At 51.8% G+C, this 21,770-nt stretch overlaps 1 protein-coding gene across 1 annotated transcript in view; it reads right to left on the bottom strand.

Moving 5' to 3' along the window:
* Positions 1-20,899, bottom strand: part of PTP4A3 (protein tyrosine phosphatase 4A3) — a 48,933-nt gene extending 28,034 nt beyond the window's left edge. The window contains exon 1 of the mRNA XM_065830659.2: positions 20,755-20,899. The gene's annotated coding sequence lies outside the window, so the exon portion shown is untranslated. The remainder of the gene's footprint in view (positions 1-20,754) is intronic.
* Between the last annotated feature and the right edge of the window lie 871 nt (positions 20,900-21,770).

Raw genomic sequence — 21,770 nt, 5'->3', positions numbered from 1 at the left:
GAGCTTTTTCTCCTCTGCTACACCGATACAAGAATTCAAGCTTCTTGATTTCACTGAACCCAGCTGTATTTCTGCTCTGCAAAGTCAATAAGAAGAGAAGCCAACTCTTTGGCTCTCTTGGAAGCTTCGCAGTCCAAGAAAATCAGACGAAACATTTGAATGCGCTCAAGCTTGTTCGTCAACAGTCTGATTTCTTAGGGACCTGACCCTGCGTTCAGGCCGACCGACGCTGCACCGACTGCAATATTTTTGGGTCCTGTGTGAAATACTCCTGCAAAAGCCCCGCTGCCAAGTCTTGCAAAAGTTCCCAGGCTTGAGGGGCTGTCGCTGGATAGGAGGAAGGAGCATCCATCACAGGGTTCATGTGAGTTGCTGAAACATCTCAGGTTGCCAGGGAAAGGTCAAAAGTGGGGAGAGACGAGCACCACTTAAAATACAACTCGGTAAAAGCATCACAATACATACAGGCGAGACCACCTCCAACCTCCCAAAGTGATGGAAGCATCACCATGGGCATCTCACCATTGATACCTTCATGGACACCCTCCAGATGAGATGGTCACCACACTCACGCGTCACCAACACGTCTTGATGGACCGACAAGATTCCTGGTCCCGGCTACTTGGATTGTACTCCTCTCTGGAAATTTAGCATCTAAAGTACAGATCTAGCATTAAAGGATATAATTTCCTCTCTCTCTGCCCTGCCCAAGGTCACCAGAGGACACGAACCCACACGTAGGGCATCCCAGCCCATCCTGGAGACACAGACCTCCCTTCCCAGATGTTTCCTCTCAGCTCCAAGCAGCACCAAAATGCTCCCTTGAGGTCCCTCACATGATGGGAAAAGCAGCCCTCAACCCCAAAACGTGGTCATCACCCCAAATCCTCCACAGACGCTTGTCCACAAAGCCTGTCCGAGGCGAGACACCCGGTCGTGGTCCAGGATGAGGCATCCGGCCGAGCCCACAAGGTGGAAAGTTCAAGTGGCTGCTGTTTATTTGGCTTTGCAGAGAGCAGTCACCCAGCCTGAACGTAGGCCAAGCACCTTCCCATCGCAGGAGGGAGTCTTTAAATAACCACCACTGGTCAAGGCTTTGGTTTACAGCTCTGCTGGCCGGAAAACCCTCCCTCACACCATGTCTTCTTCTGCTCTTTCCTGAGTGTAAATAGCATCTGCTCACCGCTCTACCTCCTAGGTCTTCATCGTCATACCCACCATTCCCATGTGCTTCATGGAAGCTTGCTAGAAGCAGAAAAATACCTCCAAGCATAAGAATAAAAACATATTTGGGCTTTTCCTCACTTCTGCAAGATGAATTGTATGTCCCACAGTCAAAGCTTCACTTTGCTTTCGTGTAAATTTGCAGCTCCTTGAGGTTCTCCTCGCCTTACTAGTTCTGCCATTAAGGTCCATTAAGGAAGAAATTTTTGACACTGAGGGTGGTGAGAGCCTGGCCCAGGTTGCCCAGAGAGGTGGTGGATGAACCATCCCTGGAGACATCCCAGGCCAGGCTGGACGGGGCTCTGAGCAACCTGAGCTGGTGAAGATGTCCCTGCTCATGGCAGGGGTGGCACTGGGGGAGCTTTGAAGATCCCTTCAACCCAAACTATTCTATGATTCTATATTTTACAACTTCCCATACTTCAGCATCCACCTGCAGCCTTTCTTCGCCACTACAAGGTGCTGCTCGCCTTCCCTTCATTGTCAGTTCATATGGTTAAAACCAGGAATAAAGAATAAAAACCCTTCCTCCTGGTAGTAGCAGAAAATGCCAAGAACCCCCCAAAAAGGCTTTCTTATGTATTTCCCTGGGGGATTTGAAGTCAGAAACCTTGTTGGGTCACCCAACAAATCCTGCTTTACTGATGGAAAGTTCCCAAATGCTGTTTACTGGGAATCCTGGCTACTTTCGGATTTTGGCAATGCAGGCTCGCCAGGACTCTGGGGAATAGAAATTAAGGTATTTTTTTACCTATAGCTGTCATTAACAGATTAACCTAAAATGACAGCTGGCAAGAGGAAGCTCCATAAACAAGTAAAATAGCTTTTTACAGTCAGAAAACAAGACCTTGCCCTGACCTCCTCCTGGGCAGATTCACTGTCAAAACAGTATTTTATTTTAAACTGCGCTTGTAAAAAGTAAAAAAGAGCTGCTTCCTTGACACTTAAGTCAGGTAAGGACACAGCAGGCTATTCTGCCTTATAAATAAGCCTCCTCTTGTATACACGTGTTTTAAAATAAGCTTATGAAATGTAAGCACACAGGCTTTCACAAAAAATAATTCAGCCTCGCTGAAACCATTTAATCAGGGCTGAGACAGAGATCTGCGCAGGGAATGATAACTTAGTCCCAAAAAACCCCTTAGAGACAGATATAACACTCTCACAAACAGGCAATTCCATTTTAAATTTTCATAGCCGTCCCATCCTTTGAAGGGATGTCTAAAAAAATGCAAAAAGGATCAAAATATCGTATCAAAAGGATTAAAATATCATGTATCAAAAATAGCGTGGTCAGCAGGACAAGGGCAGTGATCCTTCCCCTGCACTCTGCATTGGGGAGGCCACACCTGGAGTATTGTGTTCAGTTCTGGGCCCATCAGCTCAGGAAAGAGATTGAAGTGCTGGAGCGGGTCCAGAGAAGAGCAACAAGACTGGGGAAGGGACTTGGACACAAGACCTGTGGGGAGAGGCTGAGGGAGCTGGGCTTGTTCAGTCTGGAGAAGAGGAGGCTTAGAGGTGAGCTCAGCACTCTCTAGAACTACCTGAAGGGCAGTTCTAGCCAGGTGGGGATTGGGCTCTTCTCCCAGGCACTCAGCAATAGGACAAGGGGCCATGGGCTTCAACTCTGCCAGGGGAAATTGAGGCTGGAGATTAGCAAGCAATTCTTTGCAGAGAGAGTGGTCAGGCATTGGAATGGCTGCCCAGGGAGGTGCTGGACTCACCGGCCCTGGAGGTTTTTAAACTGAGATTGGCCATGGCACTTAGTGTCATGATCTGGTCAATGGACTGGAGTTGGCCCAAGGGTTGGACTGGATGGTCTCTGAGGTCTTTTCCAACCCAGTCCATTCTGTGATTCTGTATTTTTCCTAAAGACCATTTTTGGAGCTGCATTTTTGCCTTGGTTTCAAGGCATGAGGTTACAGATGGAGACGTTAGGGTGGGAAGGGTTCCTTCCAACCCACGCATACGTGAGCACTTTCCACGCTGCCCACCTTCTTTGCACCGCTGAAACAGGTAATTTTTCTTCTTGTCCCTGTCATCTACGCTCCAGGAGAGGAGCCAACCATCAGGAAATCTATGCTGTAAAAATAAAACACAGTCTTGGCTTTGGACGGAGCAGGTGCAAGGGGAGAAACTATTTTTAAGTCTCATTCTGCAAGAGGGGGACGCCGGCATCCCACTGCGCGGGGCTTGCCTGAGTTCAGGAGATTTATTTGGAGGTGGCGGAGGGGTCTGACTGGTGGTTAATCCTGGCGCTCGGTGCTCGGGGCCGAGGGAGAGGACATCAAAGCATTCCTGCATCTGCTGGGGAAATGGGAGAGGCGGCAGAAAGCGGCTTTGCCTCCTCCCTGCCCGGCTCGTGGCGCGACAGGCGGGCGCAGACCTGACGCTTGCAGCTCTCCATGACCCAGGGAAGCTGTCGAGATGTCTGAGCAAACTCTTGGGACTGGATTGTCCTGCTTGTTTCTTAGGTTTCCATCCTGCCATGAACACAAGCCAGGTAAACCATGAGGAGATGCACAACGCAATACTATGACCCCAATGGAGACCCGACACTGCCACCAGCTAGGGAATACATGTGTGACCTTCCTCCGTGCCAGGTAGACCCAGCCAAGCACCCTTCAGGCTTTGCACTTCATTCCCTCTTTGATTAACAGACAGAGAAAAGGCAGTTGCTACATCTGTGGAGCAAACCAACTTCTGAAGGTATCTCCCCATCCCTTATGGTGCAGTCACCTCTCTAATTTAAGAGGTGTGGTAGGATAACCCCCAACATTGGTGTGCATACACCCATTGCACTGGAAATAGGTTATTTTAATCTGTTTCTCATGAGACCATTCTTACACCTTAGGACCTTTCCAACCACCCCTTGGCACCATGGTGCCAACCAAAGTCCTAGCTACAAGGATGGAGGATGACAACCTTGAAGAACCAGAGCTTTTGTAGGATCCTACTGGCTGAAGGAGACAGGCATAAGGAGCACACCCCAATAACGGTGGAGCACTGCATGGGTAGTTTCACAGAATCACAGAACGGTTGGGGTTGGAAGGGAACTCTGGGGATCATCTAGTCCAACCCACCTGCTAACGCGGGTACACCTAGAGTAGAGCTTGACTGAGTACTGGTTTGGGGGGATACTGTAAGGCGAATACTTTAATTTGAATAAAAGCTAGAAAATCAGTTTGCACTGAGGGCTGCTTAGAGTCTTCTTCCATTTGCTGGGGACTCTTTGTTTCCCTGTGGCAGGAACATAGCGGTAAATGCAACAGTCTGGCCATCACAGACCAACCACCCACGAGTCAAACAGCCAGTCCATCAATCCCAGGGCAGATTCAGGAAGGACCAGCTTCCTTGATTGAGGAGGAAAAGTGAAAATTTTGGGAATTCCCCCACAATGAGTAAAATACCAAGTGCTGACGAGTCAGGGAAGCTGCGAGATGAGCTCCCACCTTGCTCACGGGACCAGCGGCTGGTGTCCCCGTGTCCATCCTGGGATCCACGGTAGAAGCTTTTCTTACTCTGGACAGAGGATGATTCAAACCTCTCGTGCACAGGCTCTGCAGCAATCCAAGAGTTAACATCTGGTCTTGGAGATGAAGAGCACATGAAAGATTTAGAAGGACCTGACATCTCACAAAGGGTGGCTAAGGTAACTTTGTCAAAGGCCGGCATTCAAGACTTCTCCACCCAAGGAACCAGACAGCCCCAGGCAGGCTGCCCTGGGGGACTTCTGGGTATACCGCATAAATCTCCAACCTCATTAAAGCTCCAAAGACCACAGAATCCAGCTCCTGACCTTCTCCAGAGCAGAAAATGACAAAACGTTTCCTGTTATTTATAGCAGCTGGAGAGCCTGATGGGAAAACCCCACTTGCGAAATGCGGGCCACTTGCCACACGGTTCCTCTACGGAGAACGGTCAAGCTGATCCGAATTCCTGCCCCATGGACTTCTCCACCCTGCAGCCACTTCACCCCCGGCGAGATCGAGCCGAGAGGCTGCGCAAGAGGAATGGGTGGATGGATTTTGCTCTTGTTGGCTCTACTGCCTCATGTTCACTCGGCACAACTTGAATTTGGCAAGGCTGAGCATCCCAGAAGAGGTTTCATCTGTGGGGGCACAGGGACCTGGCATCCCTTGAGGAGCACTTTCCACCTGTATGAGACATGTCCAGCCATACCTTGGACATGTTTGTGACAGAATCACAGAACGGTTGGGGTTGGAAGGGACCTCTAGAGATCATCCAGCCCAACCCACCTGCTAAAGCAGCTTCACCTTCAGCCCTCTAAGGAAACTGAGGAGAGGGCACAGCCCCTTTGCCCACCTCCACTAGGTGCTACCCACCTCCTCAAAGCACGACAGACACGCACCGACACGTTTATTTTGCTGGCAGCCCCGTTTCTACCACCTTGGCATGCACCAGAGGTGCTTTCCAGCCCTCTAAGTCACGCAGACACAGGAAACCTCGCAGCTCAAGGCGAGTTCTTCCAGCAACAAGAACGAACTTTGCCACGGGATCGTTGGGCGAGAGCCTCCCAGTGCTGGCCCCGCTCGAGACGAGCGTTCGCTGTCACGCTGTCGAGGAGGATTCCCATCGCTTCTGTCTTGGGCCGGCGCCAGCACGGGTTTTCTGCTCGCTTCCAGGCCGAGGGAAGCAAGCTGTTTGTCATGTGCTGCCGTGAGATGCTGCGAACAGACTCGCCGGCCGCGATAGGAGCAGCTGGCTCTGGAGTTTGCCGGCGAGGTTGCCGCCATGGTGGATGAGGGGAGAGCTCATGGTGGTTACAGCTTCCTTACAAGGGGAGGAGGAGGAGCAGGCATCGAACTCTTCTCTTTAGTGACCAACGACAGAACCCGAGGGAATGGCAGAAGATGTGCCGGGGAGGTTCAGGTTGGACATTAGGAAAAGGTTCTTCACCCAGAGGGTGCTGGACACTGGAACAGGCTCCACAGGGAGGTGTCACAGCCCCAAGCTGACAGTGTTCAAGAAGAGACTGGACAACGTCCTCAGACACATGGTGTGAACTGTGGGGTTGTCCTGTGCACGGACAGGAGTTGGACTCCATGATCCTTGTGGGTCCCTTCCAACTGAGGCCATTCTATGGTTCTATGGTTTCCTGCTGCGATGGCACCCAGGGCCAGGTACCAACCGCTGTGGTCCACAATAAACCAGTGGGCCAGAGAAACGCCATGGTGACACCAGCAATCTCCAACAGCAACGCGGCACCCAGCGGCTGCTGAGGCTTGGGACCATGCTGGGATCTTGCTGATGTAAGATCTGGGAGCAGCACAGATCACACCCCTGAACTTCACCTTCACCACAAAGCTGTTGTTCCTGCCCAGGCAGTGATGCCATGGGTAGGATCCAGCTTAAGAGCAGAAACTTGGATTTAGGGGCTCAGGACTCTCATTATAGTCAACAGGGACCTTTTCACCTTGCCCTAAAGCAGTGACCTAGGGCCTGGTTTCTCAGTGGGCTTCTCCTGTCCTTCTCTGACTGCCGCAGCTCCACCATCAGTGAATCCCCACGCTCCTGTGGCCACTGTAGGAGACTGAGAACCCTCCACACCTTGTTCTCACCAACAAAACCCCAACCCAGAGCCACAATCAAGACCCCAGGTGTATCTCCAAAGATCCCAGCCACGTCTTCTCCCAGGGAGATCTCAGCCCTTGTGATGGATGAGCTCCTTTAAACATCCCCAGGCGGTTTGCCTGCAACTCCAATTAATAACACCGTATTTTGTCAACAAAGTCGGGTCAGCAGCAATTCATAGAGCTCACACTAGTTAATCTTTTTCCACCGAACAAGCCCAGGGATATTTTTACTCCCTGCCCTTGAGAAGTTTATTTGTATAGGACCCATCCACTTACCAGCTTCCGGTAATGAAAAGACACGCAAGGAGCATAACCGCTTTCTAATAGCCCAGGAAAACTTGATGGCTGTGGCTGGGGCTCCCCAGCACCAGAATTAGAAAAGCAGAGCACCTGCCAAAGCCGCCTAAGAGAATCCAAGAGGTTTGTAATTAGCCTGGGAGAGAAACCAGGGTGAGTGCAACGGCCCAGCCATCACCCCCAGATGCAACAAGATCTGCTCCAGAGAACTTGTAGGTGTTCTCGCTGGAAGCAAAACACGTGGACTGGGGTTGTGAAGCCTCAAAAGACCCAACAGAGAAGGTATATTGGAGAAAGTCATCCCCACTTTCTGCCCTTTCCATGTCACAGGAACGTTTTGGTTGGAAAAGACCTCTAAGATCATCCAGTCCAACCATTTACCTAACACTGCCAAGTCCACCACTAAACCACGTCCCTAAGCGCCACATTTACTTGTCTTTTAAACCCCTCCAGGGATGGTGACTCCACTACTTCCCTAAGCAGTCTGTTCCAATGCCTGACAACCCTTTCCTGGAATAATTTTTTCCTAATTTCCAATCTGAACCTCCCCGGTGCAACTTGAGGACATTTCCTCTCATCCTTTCACTTGTTACTTGGGAGAAAAGACCAACCCCCACCATGCTCCAAGCTCCTTTCAGGTAGTTGCAGAGAGCAATAAGGTCTCTCCTCAGCCTCCTGTTCTCCAGACTAAAAAAACCCAGTTTCCTCAGAAGTTTCTCATAATACTTGTGCAGACCTCTCACCAGCTTCGTTGTCCCATCACCCAAGAAGAGATGACCCAACACCCAATCAGACCAAGCTCCACCACTCAGGACCACATCTCATCATCTCATGCTCCCAGCATTTTGAAGCAACAGCAGACGCAGAGTGAGGCCAAGAAAACAAATGGAGTATCTTAACCTTTGCTGGCGAGGATTTCATGCCTTACAGAAGCCGAAAGACTATGGAGGAGATTTCTCCACCTTCCTCCCGAGACGTGTGGGATGCATCTTTCACCACGGGCTGACACAGCTCACAGAAGTTTCTGCTCCGGGCAGCCCAGAAACCTTCACCGGGATTCAAAAGGGTTGGGGAAAAAAAGCGATTTGACCCAGACTCCTGCACTGCCTGGGCTCTCCTGGAAAATGATTTACAGATGCTGCAAGAGGCTGGCGTGTTCTTCACCCAGACAGAACAAGCATCTGGCAGGCCCATTATTTCAGAGACATTACTGCCTTGCGTGGAGGGTGTGTTCTGGAGAGCCTGGAGATTTATTGTCCAGATATAAAGTGACTGAGCTCTGTCTTGGGAACACCAGGAGCGAAAGCAAAGCATTTCTTAATAAAAAAAAACCCCTGCTTATCACAATTGTAATTATTTGCACACGAAGGGGAGGCCAGGAGGGCAAAGGCACCCCAGGGTGACACGGGGAGGTGACACGGGGCTGGCTCCAGTGGGCACTGCTAGGAATGGCTGTCCCAGAAAGAAACAGAGAAAGCTGTGCCTTTTAACAGCAGTTGGGATATTTTCTGCGGCGCATTCCTCTCCCTCCAGTAATCTTGTGGGAGTGTGGAAAGACGGGTTGTGAAACCCAGTTCCTCCCTGCTGGCAGCTCTGCGGGGACGCCAGCGGCCTTGGACGGGGGATGGACAAGAGTCCGTCACATTGCAAACGCCGAGACACCGATAATTAAACTGGATGGCAAGGAGAAAGCCTTTCCCATCATGTACCTCCTCCCTGCAGCAGGATGGACTCCGGTAGAGCGTCTCAGACTGGGGCAAAGGATACAGCCATCTCAGCGATGCAATATTTACCTCTTCTTGAGATTTGGGTGAGGTCATACATTTGCATCACTTTGGGTTGTATTTGCTCAGGGATAGAAAGTTAAATCTTCCGTGTTTCGGAGTAAATTGCACTCCGTAGCTGGAAGAAAAGCCTGGTGGGGTGTACTGGCTACCAGGTGGCTTCTCTAAGCCAAGCGGGACCTTGCGTGGTGCCTGACATCTCCATCTGCCACACCAGGACACTGGGTTGCATCTGGCAGTGGTTGGCGGTGACGCCGGTGACAGCCATGCGCCAGACCGAGCCCTGCATGCCCGCCAGGGTGTGCGTCCGTGTGACGTGCCTTCGCCCGCCTCTGCTTTCAATTAGAGCTGCTAATCATTTTAGCAAGAAAACCCTGAACCAAGCGCATCCCAGGGCGGGTTTGCTAACGCCGGCCAGATGTGCTGCTGCTGGCAGGTGCCATGGTGGCCGCAAGCGTGCAGGTGGCTTTGCAGGGGGAAACTACGAAAAAAAAATACAGTTATGGGTCATTGCCATCAAACCAAGTCTTCCCGGCTCGGGAAAACTGATCTGAGCTGGTCCTGGATGCTTTGCAGACTGGGCTTGGGTGAGGCCCCAGGGCTGCAATGGTTTTATTTAGGGCATGCAATAACCTTTGGCTCCTGTTGTATGTGCCTTTGCCAGAAAGACATTTGGTCTGGCTGGGTTAAAACTGGCGGTAATTACATGCCAATGACTCCTCTGTAGCTAGGAAGGGCAAAACGGAAAAAGAAAACGGCATGTGCATCCCCCGGCTTGCTGGTTTGTGCAGAGACAGCCCTTTGCTCTCCCGTGAGCAGAAATCCAGCTTGTGCCCAGCGATGGGGCTCTGGAAAACTTACTGAAAATACAAGGAGGAGATGTGGAAATTGCTCCTGGTGTCACAACGCATTTCGTAAGCAACCAGCCGTATCCCCCGAGGGACACTCTCCGCCTTGCCCAACCATCAACCCGGCGAGCAGCCTTCCCCACTTCTCCAAATGCAGGCGCAAAATTCAAAACAGATGGTCCAAAACTCCTGGTCGAAGACATTCCCTTTCATCTGGTAATTGCTCCTTCCAAGGGAGAAAATTTAAAGGGGTTCTCAAACCCTTTTGAATGATGCAGACACCTATTTTTGTCCTTTCTGAGCTTCAAAATGTCTTTGGCTTTGGCACCTGAGCCACCTCACCATAGAACAGTTTGGGTTGGAAGGGACCTTCAAAGCTCACCCAGTGCCACCCCTGCCATGAGCAGGGACATCTTCACCAGCTCAGGTTGCTCAGAGCCCCGTCCAGCCTGGCCTGGGATGTCTCCAGGGATGGTTCATCCACCACCTCTCTGGGCAACCTGGGCCAGGCTCTCACCACCCTCAGTGTAAAAAATGAGATGGGCACCACTGTGGACCCAGTGCCAGCCCAGAGGGTGCAAAAATGAGATGCAAATGGTGAAATTAAGACGTTACTTGTACTAATGGCAGTGGTAACACTTCCATCTCAAACTGCAGCAGGAGAAAATCCCCCCTCCAGCTGCTGTGGCTATGGCCCCCCCAGGTTTTGACTTACGCAAGCCTGAATTTAATTGAGGTACATTTGCACTGAGGATTTCCTCTTGTCCTCTTCAGCCACTGCATTTCTAACTTTGGCAAATAAACAGGCACTCCTCAAACCTCAGGCTCTTTATTCCTTGTGGCTCCTTCCCCTTCGTTTCTAAGAAATAAACACCAGGAGCAGGAGGGTGCAAAACACACACTGACCGCCACCGGCTTTAAATACAGCAAGAAATCAAATAAACGGGGACAGATGGACGTGGAAGATCGACTGCAGGGAGAAAACGCCCCACTGCACCCACCATGAGCGCTGGAAGCTGTGGATGCTGGTTTAGGTGGTGAAAAACACGATGGAGAAAGCAAAACCAGCTGTAGCACAGATGAGTGTGGGATGCGATGCCTGCCCGTGCGGGAGCTGTGGATGCGAAGGAGCCCACGGGCTGCTTGAAAAGACTCGGGGTGGAAAGTTAATGCCCAACCTGATGTACTAAACAACCATGGCTTGAAGAAGAGGAGCTCAGGGTCAAAAATCACTTACTGTGGAAAGATGAGATGGGGGCAGGCGGTTTCCTCCAAGGAGATGCTGCTGATGCTCAGTATTAGCATCGCCCTCCCCGATAGCAGAGATGAGTGTTCGGGGGAATTGTGCTACACCAGTCAAGCAGCTTCGCTGAGAACCATGAGAGACGAGAATAATCCCGCTAATAACCACAGAGCCCAGCTCCTCCGTGATGATACCAGTTTACAGGTGGTTTAATGAGGGCACAGCATGATGGAAGCACTCTGCAGGGGAATATAAAATCCTGCCTCAAACGGACACACGCTGATGCAGATTAGATTAGGTAGGATGAAAACAAAATAAACAAAAATAGGTTCCGAACTAAAGGAAAACTTGGAAGAAGTAAGGAGCTGGTGACTAAAGACACACAGAGCATCTTTCTTTCCAATGATGGTACCAGCCAAGCTCCGCCTGACCCGGAGAAGGGAGGGGTCCGAATCGGGACAGGCAAACCAGAGTCTCAGTATCACCAAGAATAAGCACAGAGATTCCAAAGAAGGTGCACAAAAGAATCCACATGCAAAGGAAACCCTCAGTAAAGATGCTGAATGGGGCAGGGACAAGAACAGGTGGGGGAAATGTGACTGTAAAATTATCACAACTGGGGTGTGGGGAAAGTCAACACCTTGCAGCTCTTCCTAGACCCGAGCAGCCATCCCCCAGAGTGCAGAATTTCACGAGGTTTCATGCAAAAAGCCTCAAACCCCCTCAGTAAGGTTTGAATTAAAATATATTGCATCCTGGACAGTCCAGCACATCTGCAAGGGGACCAGCAGTAAGGAGCCGCTTGCATATTTAGCTCTGATGAACTTAAGTGTTGTAAATCCACTTCAGCCTTTGAGCAAAGCGCTTGGCACGGGAAACTTCTGCTTCAGAAGAGCGGGGCTGAGATTAGCATGAGATTAGCATGGCGGTCGTGCCGCTACCCGAGGTTGCCAACCAGAAGTGCGTTACTGAAGGCTGTATTACCCTCATCCTTCACCAAAATGATTTTTGCATTGCAAAAGAGGAGTGTGATAATTAGGTGATGGCTTTGAATGTTACGGGAGGAGGGTCTGGGTGTCCTTCTGCAGGTTGGGACCATCCCCGGTGAGGATGTCAGTGGATTGTCCTCTGTTATTGGGAAGATGAGCTGCAAATTAAAGTCACTGGGGCTGTCTCCACCACCAGGATGGGGAAAAATGGATGCCCTCATGCCACCTCCATCCCTTCTCAACCAGGAGCACTGGGCTTATTTAGGTTGGCAGACCCACAGCACTCGGTACAGCCTGCCAGAGGAGAAATACCAGAGCAGGGAAAAGAGCCATCTGAGCTAAAAGCCAGCGTGGGTACCAGAAGAACAAGGCCAAATGGGTACAAGTCATCCACAAATAAATACAAGCTGGAAACGAGAGCAGTTTGTATCCGTGCAAGCAGCAAGACTCCGGCAGCGGCTTTCCCAGAGGACTCACCAGGGTCAAACGGCTCATTAGTTTTAAGAAGGAAGCTGGCACGGGGTTTGCATCGCCACTGCCTGTAACGGTGGGGGGAGACCGCTCTCCAGACCAGCCAAAAATTGGTGACCCCAGGGTTGGCTTCGGCAGGACGTGGGTCTTCTGCTCTAGCTGCATCTTGCCCACTGTAATCGGTGGGGTATGGAGGGATGCAAATCGCATCAGTTTGCTCTTGGAGACAGGGAAGCTACACACGGAGGAAAATAAAAAGGCACGGCTCTGTTTTTCCAGCTGACAGGAGCTTAAACGCTGGCTGGGATTTGGGCTCGGGGCCCTCCGTGTAATTCAGCTTGGCTTGCCTTAAGACAGCGGCTCTACTCCCCAAGCGCCCTAACGAGCATTTCGGTAATAGCAGGGGGAATCAGACCTACTTGTCAAGCGTGTTGCTATTTGTGCAAATGCTCTGTACCGGAGGGAAGCTTGAAGAACAAGTCCCCTTTTTATAGCGCGTTGTATGCTGGCAACGAGCCTGCAAATTAGAAGGAATTCAGAGAGGAGCAACAACAACAAAAACAAGGACAACAAAAAAGCCCAAGGGGCTGCAGGGATTAGTTTTGGAGAGAAAAAAAACTAAGTGTGTGGTCCAGTGGATGCGACTTTGTGCTGGGACGGCACCCATTGGTGTCCCGTGCATGGCAAACCTCCCCATGCAATTTGCAGGTTTCCCTACTTGTCCTTAAGAAGCAAGATGTGTTTTCTCCCACCACAGGAGACGGCTCTGCCACGTCCACACAGAAATAAATATATTAAAACTAAAACCACATATATGATAGAAAGTTAAATAAGAAGGTCACAGAGTAAAGGACGGCCCATGAACAAAATCGATTAAAGCTGGAAGCAGATGTGCTACAGCAATAAAAGGTGCGCAGGGAGGAAAGCCCTGCTGCAAAAAGGGGTTTCTAGGCTGGTTTTACCCCCAAACCAGCTCCGCTCATCCCCAAACCTGTTGAATGTGCACTCAGAAGTGCAAGCTCCCTGCCTGGCTGTGGTCCTGTTATCAGCACCCCCATCAAAGCTCATCCAGTGCCACCCCTGCCATGAGCAGGGACATCTTCACCAGCTCAGGTTGCTCAAAGCCCATCCAGCCTGGCCTGGGATGTCTCCAGGGATGGTTCATCCACCACCTCTCTGGGCAACAGTGGGGATGACATAAATTTTCCTGATCGTTGACCAAAATCCCTGTTTTTCTGCCTGCCACATAAGTTGTAATTTGGCACTGATAGGGTGCAGGAAAGGAGGGGATGCAGAGGCTGAGAATCTGGGCCAGACAATCCTCCCCTTAAATGCCCGCTAACGCCACCTTAAAAAATAATGAACCAGGGGCAGGGGAGGTTATTGGTTTGGTATGAGAATTTTCATAAGCATGAGAAAAAAAAAAGAAAAAGACCACATTGCTCCAAAGTGTTTTGTTGGGTTTTTTTTAAGCAAGTCAGGGGCTCTGGGAGGGCAAAGCTCACTGCAAAGTTTATTTTCTGTTGTGCCCGTGTTACCAAGCAGAGCCGGCTGAGGAATGTTCGGCAAGGGGCGCCGGGTTGGGGTGAGAGCTGGTGACCAGGTGCGACACCACGGTGATGGTCACCGAGCCTTGGCACTACCCAGACCCAGGACACCGCTCCTCAAACCCATCTCTTCCCAGTTTAACGCGAGCTTTGCTTCCAGCAGTGCCCCATTTCGGATCGCTGTGTTGCACACGCAGCTAGTAAATATAATGTATACATGTATGTATATGTTTTCTAGAGGTTGGGATGGTCAGGGCAATTCCCTCGGTGCCTTTCCCCGGCGTGCCAGGGCGCAGCGCGGTAGCCGGCAGCTCCCAAAACCCTTCTCCGGAAAAAGTTCAAACCCTCAAATACTTGGAATTGCTCTTTGAGGGAATTTATTTTAAAGCCGCTTTAACAGCAGCTGGGAATTACCAGGGAGGCACTCTGCAATTTCCCAGCTGCTGACCCCATTCACATGAAGGGGGCCCCAAGCAGTGGCCCAATTTGGGGACATGTGCCGGGCGGGCAATGCCCAGCGTTGCACCCTAATTTCCCCTCACCCCAGGTTGCAGGAGCAGCATGGACAGGGTTTTTGTGTACGGCAGAAGCAAGAAAAATACATAATTCAGCATTAAGGGCATGAGCTTGCTTAGCTTGGATGCGGTGGGGTTATTTAAGACCCTGTTCCCACGAGGGCTGAAAACTGCACCCAAACGTGTTGCTTCTTCCCTGGAGCAAGAGCGGAGCTGGGAGGCTGCGACCCTCCAAAACAACAAGCCAGTGTCCCAACGTGGTGGTGGCACATCGCTTTTTAAGAAGTATTTTGTTCTTAACAACAAAAAGGATTATAGAGCAAAATCACCAATGGAAGCCTGCGGTGCTGGCAGGACTATGTTTAGATTGGATATTAGGGAAAATCTCTTCACGGAAAGGGTTGTGAGGTGTTGGAACAGGCTGCCCAGGGGAGTCCTACAATCACCATCCCTGGAGGGGTTTAACAGACGTTTAGATGAGGTTCTTAGGGACGTGGTTTAGTGCTAAAGTTAGGTTATGGTTGGACCTGATGATCCTGAGGGTCTCTTCCAACTGAAACGATCCTATGACTGTGAGTGATAGGTCCTGTTGGAAGATTGGAAGATGCCACCACCAGAGCTTGTGGTTGTTTCTCTTGCAAAACCTCCGCATCACCCTGCCCACCCTGTTGCCCTGAAAGGGTTAAGAAGCCCTTCTCCACTCCACACCTAAACAGGGACACCTTGGTCACCCTGGCCAGGCGGATGAGATGAGCTGGTAGCCCTGGAAGAGGTGCAGGCAGGTGGAGCAGGTCTGGCGACAGGTAGAGGTGGCCCCAGCCGCTGCTGGATTGGAACCCACCTGTGCCACACCACCAGCCAAGTCACCTGAAGCCAAGGGGGCCCCCAAAGCCACATGCAAAGGTTGGGTTGATAGGCATCAACCCCCACGTCACGGCACCTGTGGCTTTCTTCTCGTTGCTGTCACGCTTGAAAGACACTTGTGGAAAAAAACAGCAGAAAGGAGAGGGCTTGAGTGGCAGGCTGGAGAAGGAAGGGGGGAAGAAAACAACTTGGCAAGGAGGGAAGGGCTGAAGGACACAGGCGTTTCCATTTTGGTGCAAAATTCCCAAGGGTGCAGCTCGGAGCATTTATTGACCAACTCACCCGCTCTCGACGAGCTGGCCTTGCAAACCGCGGCGGGGAGGGACGCTATTTCTGGTCAAGGCACATTCGACGGCGACGCTTTATTAACTCTATAATCAACTGGAGACACGCACAGGACTCAAAACATGCAGCCAGTGACCCTCTTGGCTCCACAGGCACCTCACCTGCGTTGTCACCCCAACATCACCACAAAAAAAGCCATCAAGTGGTCTTGTGCAATGCTTCAGGGGATCAAAATAGGTTGGCTGGAGAGGTGGTGGATGCCCCATTCCTGGGGACATCCCAGGCCAGCCTGGACGGGGCTCTGAGCAACCTGAGCTGGTGAAGATGTCCCTGCTCATTGCAGGGTGGTTGGACTGGATGAGCTTTAAAGGTCCCTTCCAATCCAAACTATTCTATGATAAAAGAAAAATAAAAGGGCAGGGGGGGAAAGAAAAGAATATCAAAGTCCAGCCAGGCATATACAACCTGCTTCAAAATGTCAAAGGGTGCACCCTTGACTCTGGCAATGCAGTTGATACAGAGGACTGAGCTGCTGCTCTCAGTGTTATACGGAAAAATAATCATAGTCATAATAAAATACAAAAATAAAACAAAAATTAGATGCAGCCAGGTCAGGTTCATTAAGGGTGAAGGGCAACCGTTTAACTCCAAACCCAGCTGTTCTGGTTGCATCGATACGATCTCCCCCAGCACAAGTCTGTGCGGGAACTCGTCATCCCCCCCTTTCCTTGCAACACGATAACGCGCCACATCGCCCCCAGCTCTCCAGTTAAACATCTTATTAACTGCAGTGACGTAAAAGAGGAAATCGCCGAGAACTATCACCAAGATGAGAGGGAGCAACGTTTACCATCGATCGGCTACGATACCTCTGCAGAGATCTGCGCTTAAAAAAAACCCAAAACATCCAGCCCCTCCTTTCCCCCCCCCCCTCCTGTAATCGCTCGATGTCATGGGAAAATAAACCTGACATGCAAACTGCTCAGATACGACAGACTCACAGTAAAGATGTTTTTAAGATTAAAGAAAAAAAGGACAAAAAAAACTTGCCTGTCATTTAGTTACAGACCCCGCGCAGCTGCAGCCACCCTCTGTGTCGTATTCATCCCTCGCAGATCAGGCAGGGTGGGGGAGAAAGAAAGAAAGAAAAGAAGCAAAAAAACAGGGGGGAGAAAGAGAAGCGATATTGCAGCTGATGAGCCGCCAGAAGGCTGTTGGCAAAGTGGTCCAGCAATGATCTGAAATTCAGACGGTCACGTGCGGATCCTGTCTGCAGCCCCGGCTCAGCGCTTCGCCCAACTGCACACGCAGCAATTCCCCGCGTCAAGACCTCCCGCCCCATCCTCGCCCGTTTGCCAGCCCGTGCCCCATCCCCAAAGCCCCCCAGCGGGCTTCTTTTTGGCACTGCACCGAGGGCTTCGCGTCAAAGCCACAAAAGTGGATTTTCTGCCGCGCAAGCGTGGGGCACGCTGAGAAGCATCGCTGAGAAGCATCGCTGATCCGCAAAACCACCCTTCGTTTTAGGTTTTCCACCTAAATTCCGACCCTGCGAGCAAAGGTGTCTTCTCCATGATGTGCATGGTGGCCATCACCCCACTACCATGTGGGGCTGGTGGTGGGGGTTTCCCATCGGCGTGGAGAACACGCCGTACGTGTTCCCGGGGCCAGGTTGTCCCTGGGCAACCCTGGGCACGTCCCAAACCAGCCCCTGAGCTTCCCAGTTGCATCAGAGCAGCCAGGTGAGCCCAGACACCCCCAGGGCAAGGTGGCAGCTGCCTCTTTTTCCTCTTTCTTCATTTAATTTAATTTTTTGCTTTAATTTTCACCCGGGACACCACTTCGCACACAAGGGGATGCTTCAGGTTTATTCCCACATCGCCTTGTGGAGAGACCAAGCAAAAGTCCCTCTGAAAGAGCTGTGCAGAGCCAGACTCATCATCCCACCCCCTACAACCTCTGAGACAACAGAAATGATCTTTTCTTCATCTGCTTGCACCCATTTTTCACATAAATTAACAAAAATTAAGATACCCAATGCTCCACGCTGCCTTGCCGAAGATGCACCGCACTAAAGCCTGGTAGATACAGCAGGACTGAAAAAAAAGCGTGGTTTTTTCTTTATTTTATGTTTTTTTAAGCCGGATTGCCTTTCATTGCGATTATATTTATAGGTAGAGGTGTTGAAATTTTAAGGGCTCCTGGCCACAGGAATCTTGTGTTCACAAAGTGGCATAAAGAGGCAAAAAATGAACATTTAATGTAGCGAGGGGTGCTGCGTCCCTCTAATTTAAAATAAAATCAGAGGGGGAAAAGATGCAAAATGTGCATGGGAGCCGTGCACGCTCTTATCATACACCATAATCTGCATTTTCTAGGTTCAGTGCGTAGCGCACATGGGACTTCACACCCGCAGATCAGCACTTTTTCTGTCAATGACCAAAAAAACATAAAAAAGCTTTCCGTGGGTGTTTATTTTTGCTTTCAGTTTGGCTATCACTGGCACACACAGTGCCTCCTCTGCACTTTGTTTTATGGTAGGAAACCCCAGCGGGGTTCAGCTCCGGAGCGGTAAAACTCGCTCTCCCTGTCCGAAGAACAGTGTCCGCCAACACGCTGCAGCACACGGTGCCCAGAAACCACGCGGTCTCAGCCCAAAATATTCGCAGTTTTCCTCACACAACAGCACGCCGCGCTGCTAAAACCCGGGTTTATTCTAATTTCTGCTACAAAAGCACGTTACGCCACGTCCAAAGACGCTACCACCCCGCTGAGCACGTCTGGATGCTCAACTTCCATTTCCCTATGGCAACGTGCGTCTATTTAAAACAAAACCCAAACCATAATTAAAGTTATTGATAGGAGCCAATGTTTACTGTTTGCTATTTTAATATCAAGCGCTGTTGGATTTCAAGCCGCTGATTTCCATCGCTCGCAGGGGATGATTAAGCTGGAAATGCGCCTAAAACGCCAGGTTTTTTTTGACGTTTCTGTGAGCGCTTCTGCCGTCAAATCAAAGAAATGCACTTAAGAGGCCGATCCCAGCGGATGCTTCTCATCAGGGACCAGCCTTGACTGGAAGGAGGCGAGTGATTTTGTTGAGCTATCAAGACACACATTAAAATAAAACGAAAATAGTTGCAACAAAAGATTGTTGCTTCTGCAAGCAACCAGGCTGTAAGCAGAGCCAATGGGGCAACCACACGTGGGGCTCCAGTGACTTGACTATTTTCAGCCCCGTGAAAAGTTACCAGAAGTATCGCTTTCCCCAAGGAATGAATTTCAGGTTGAAGCATTTACCAAAGGTTAAAAGTCTCTTCCTCCGCTTGCCCACGTGTCAAATTCGGCGGCTGCTACGAGCATCTGACATCCCCCAAAAAGCAGCTGTGTCAGGGGTTGTGCTGCAAAAGTCCCGGCCAGCTGGCACCTGGTTAACTCTGAAGCCTAGTGACAACGTGCTATTAAGTTCCTGGATGTATATAAATATCGGTGCAGAATATTTGCGCGTGTACAAACCCCTTCAGCTTTTAATCAACCTGCAGTATTTTCAACATATGCTATTAGCAACAACATGACAAAAAAATCAGAAATCATGATAACAGTGGAATTTAAATCCAGCTTACAACAGTAGAGGGAGATTAATGATATTGAGTCTACAACAATTCACCAGCCCCATTAATCCACGTTAGTCTTTTTCCGGTGCTATCAATAAATACATGGCTTCATTAAAGCTGGTTTCTTGCTGATCCTCCTTTAGCAAGAAGGATGCACTTAAAACCAACCCAGCAGCTCCAGACACTCAGTCATCCCATTTACGTTTCAGCTCCTTCGAGCAGAAAGCCGAAGCCATAACTGAATTAACTGGAAATTGGCAGCAGCGCAAACTTGCCAGATTCCAGCTAATTGCTCGGATTAGTAATTCCAGTCGCGTGCAAAATCCATCTTACCTATAGCAGAGGAAGGCATAACATGGGGTGCCCTCCCGCTACGGGACCCCTCTGCTTACATACTGGTGTCCACCACCCTCCCAAAGCTCCCCCGCTATGGCCAGGCCAGCAAAAGGCTCATTAGTTTAACAGAAACACGCTCAAATATGGCCCAGGACAGGCCACCACCACTGCAACCGCTGATGCAGCAAGCGCAGCCCCATGCATTCAACATTATTTCCTTGCAAAGAGGTGGGAAACGTCCATTGGGATGGCAAGACCGGACAGCACAGAGTATGTGCTTCCCCCCTGGGCCCCTACGTCCGGCCTGGGGAGGGTGGTGAGGCCCCTTGGAGCCTCCAAGTGCTCATGCCCGCTGATTTGCACCCCGTGTCGCACCCAGAGCAGGGGTTGTGTGCCTGGCAGGGTGCTCAGCTGCTCAGAGCTGCCCTGCAGCGCCCTGCACAGTGTCGCGATGGGGTGGGTGGCTGCAGCATCGCACACGGTTCCCTCCACGGGGTTACTGCACCGTGCATGACCCACCCCGTCCTCCACTGCTACTGTGCAAAGCCTTGCTTGAGCCCCACTGCTGCTATCAGGGTAAGGGCGCTGTGCAAGGTTGTGCGTGACCCTCCCGTGCTGCTACCGGGGTTATTGCACCGCGCACCCCGCATACAGCCGCCCCTGCAGCTCCCGGGGTTATTGCACCGGGCATGGCCGCCCTTGCAGCTCCCGGGGCTCTTGCACCGGTGACCCCGCGCACAGCCCCCTCCCCATGCCGCTACGGGGATCACTGCACCGGACATCCCGTGCACGGGCCCCCATGCAGCTCCCGGGCTAATCGCACCGTCCAGCTCCCCGCACGGACCGCCGGCTTCCGGGGGCATCGCACCGCGCAGGGCGGAGCACGGCGCCCACCCCCGCCGGGCCGGCAGCGTGCAGCTGCGCGGCCTCCCCCGCACGCCGCCGCGATCGTTCCTCGCACGGCCTCCCCCCGCCGCGATCCCGGGAAGGGGATCACCCCGCTCCGCGGATGAGCACCACACGGTTCCCCCCGCCACCCCGTCCGCATTGTTGCGCGGGCGGCCCCACGTGCCGCCGCCACCCCGTCGTCCTCCTCCTCCCCCCGACACCGCCGCCGCCGCCGCGCCCGTCCGGTGCACTGACCTGCTCGCCGGTTCCGGCCGTGCCGCCCCGCTCCTCTCCGCTCCGCGCCGCCCGCCCAGCCCCGCTCCGCTCCCCGCCCCGCACATGCAGCCGCCGCCGCCGCCGCCGCCGCCGCTCCGCGCCCGCCCGCGCCCCCCGCCCCGGCCCCGCCCACGCTGAGCCACGCCCCCCGCGCTCCGGCACGTAGCGCCGGAAAGCCAATGAGGAGGAGTCTGCCCGATGAGGAGCGAAGCGTGGGGCGGGGAAAGGGGCGGGGATAAGGAGGAGAGGGGAGGAGCTATGTGGTGGAGGGGCTATAGGTGGGCGTGTCCAGACTGGTATTGGGCGGGGTCAGGGGAGAGGGCGCGGTAAGGAGCGAGTGGGAGGTGGGGGCGCAGGGGGTGAGGTGGGTGTGGTGGGAGAAGAATAAGAAAAATAAGAAAAAAAGAAGAAGGAGAAGAAAAAAAAGAAAAAAAGAAAAAGAAAAAGATTACAAAGATGACCTGGGTTGGGGCAGCCCCTGGTATCAACCCAGGGTGGGGATGAAGGGCTGGAGAGCAGCCCTGTGGAGAAGGACCTGGGGACACCGGTGGGTGAAAGGTTGGACATGAGCCAGTGATGTGAACTTGCAGCCCAGAAGCCAATGGTGTCCTGGGCTGCATCACAAGGAGCGTGGGCAGCAGGTCAGGGAGGTGATTCTGCCCTCTGCTCTGCTCTGGTGAGACCCCCCTGCAGTGCTGGTCCAGCTCTGGGTCCTCAGCACAGGACACACATGGACCTGCTGGAGAGGGGCCAGAGGAGCCACAGAAATGATCAGAGGCTGGAACAGCTCTGCTGGGAGGACAGGCTGAGAGAGTTGGGGTGTTCAGCTGAAGAAGAGAAGGCTCCAGGGAGACCTTATTGTGGCCTTTCTGTGCTAAAAGGGGGACTATAAGGAAGGTGGGGACAGACTTTTTAGCAGGGCCTATTGTGATACGAAAAGGGGTGATGGTTTTAAACTAAAGGAGAGGAGGTTCAGGCTGGACATGAGGAAGAAA

The sequence above is a fragment of the Patagioenas fasciata genome, chromosome 2 (assembly GCF_037038585.1).
Source record: "Patagioenas fasciata isolate bPatFas1 chromosome 2, bPatFas1.hap1, whole genome shotgun sequence".
NCBI lineage: Eukaryota > Metazoa > Chordata > Aves > Columbiformes > Columbidae > Patagioenas > Patagioenas fasciata.
This window is presented reverse-complemented; position numbering and strand designations above follow the sequence as displayed.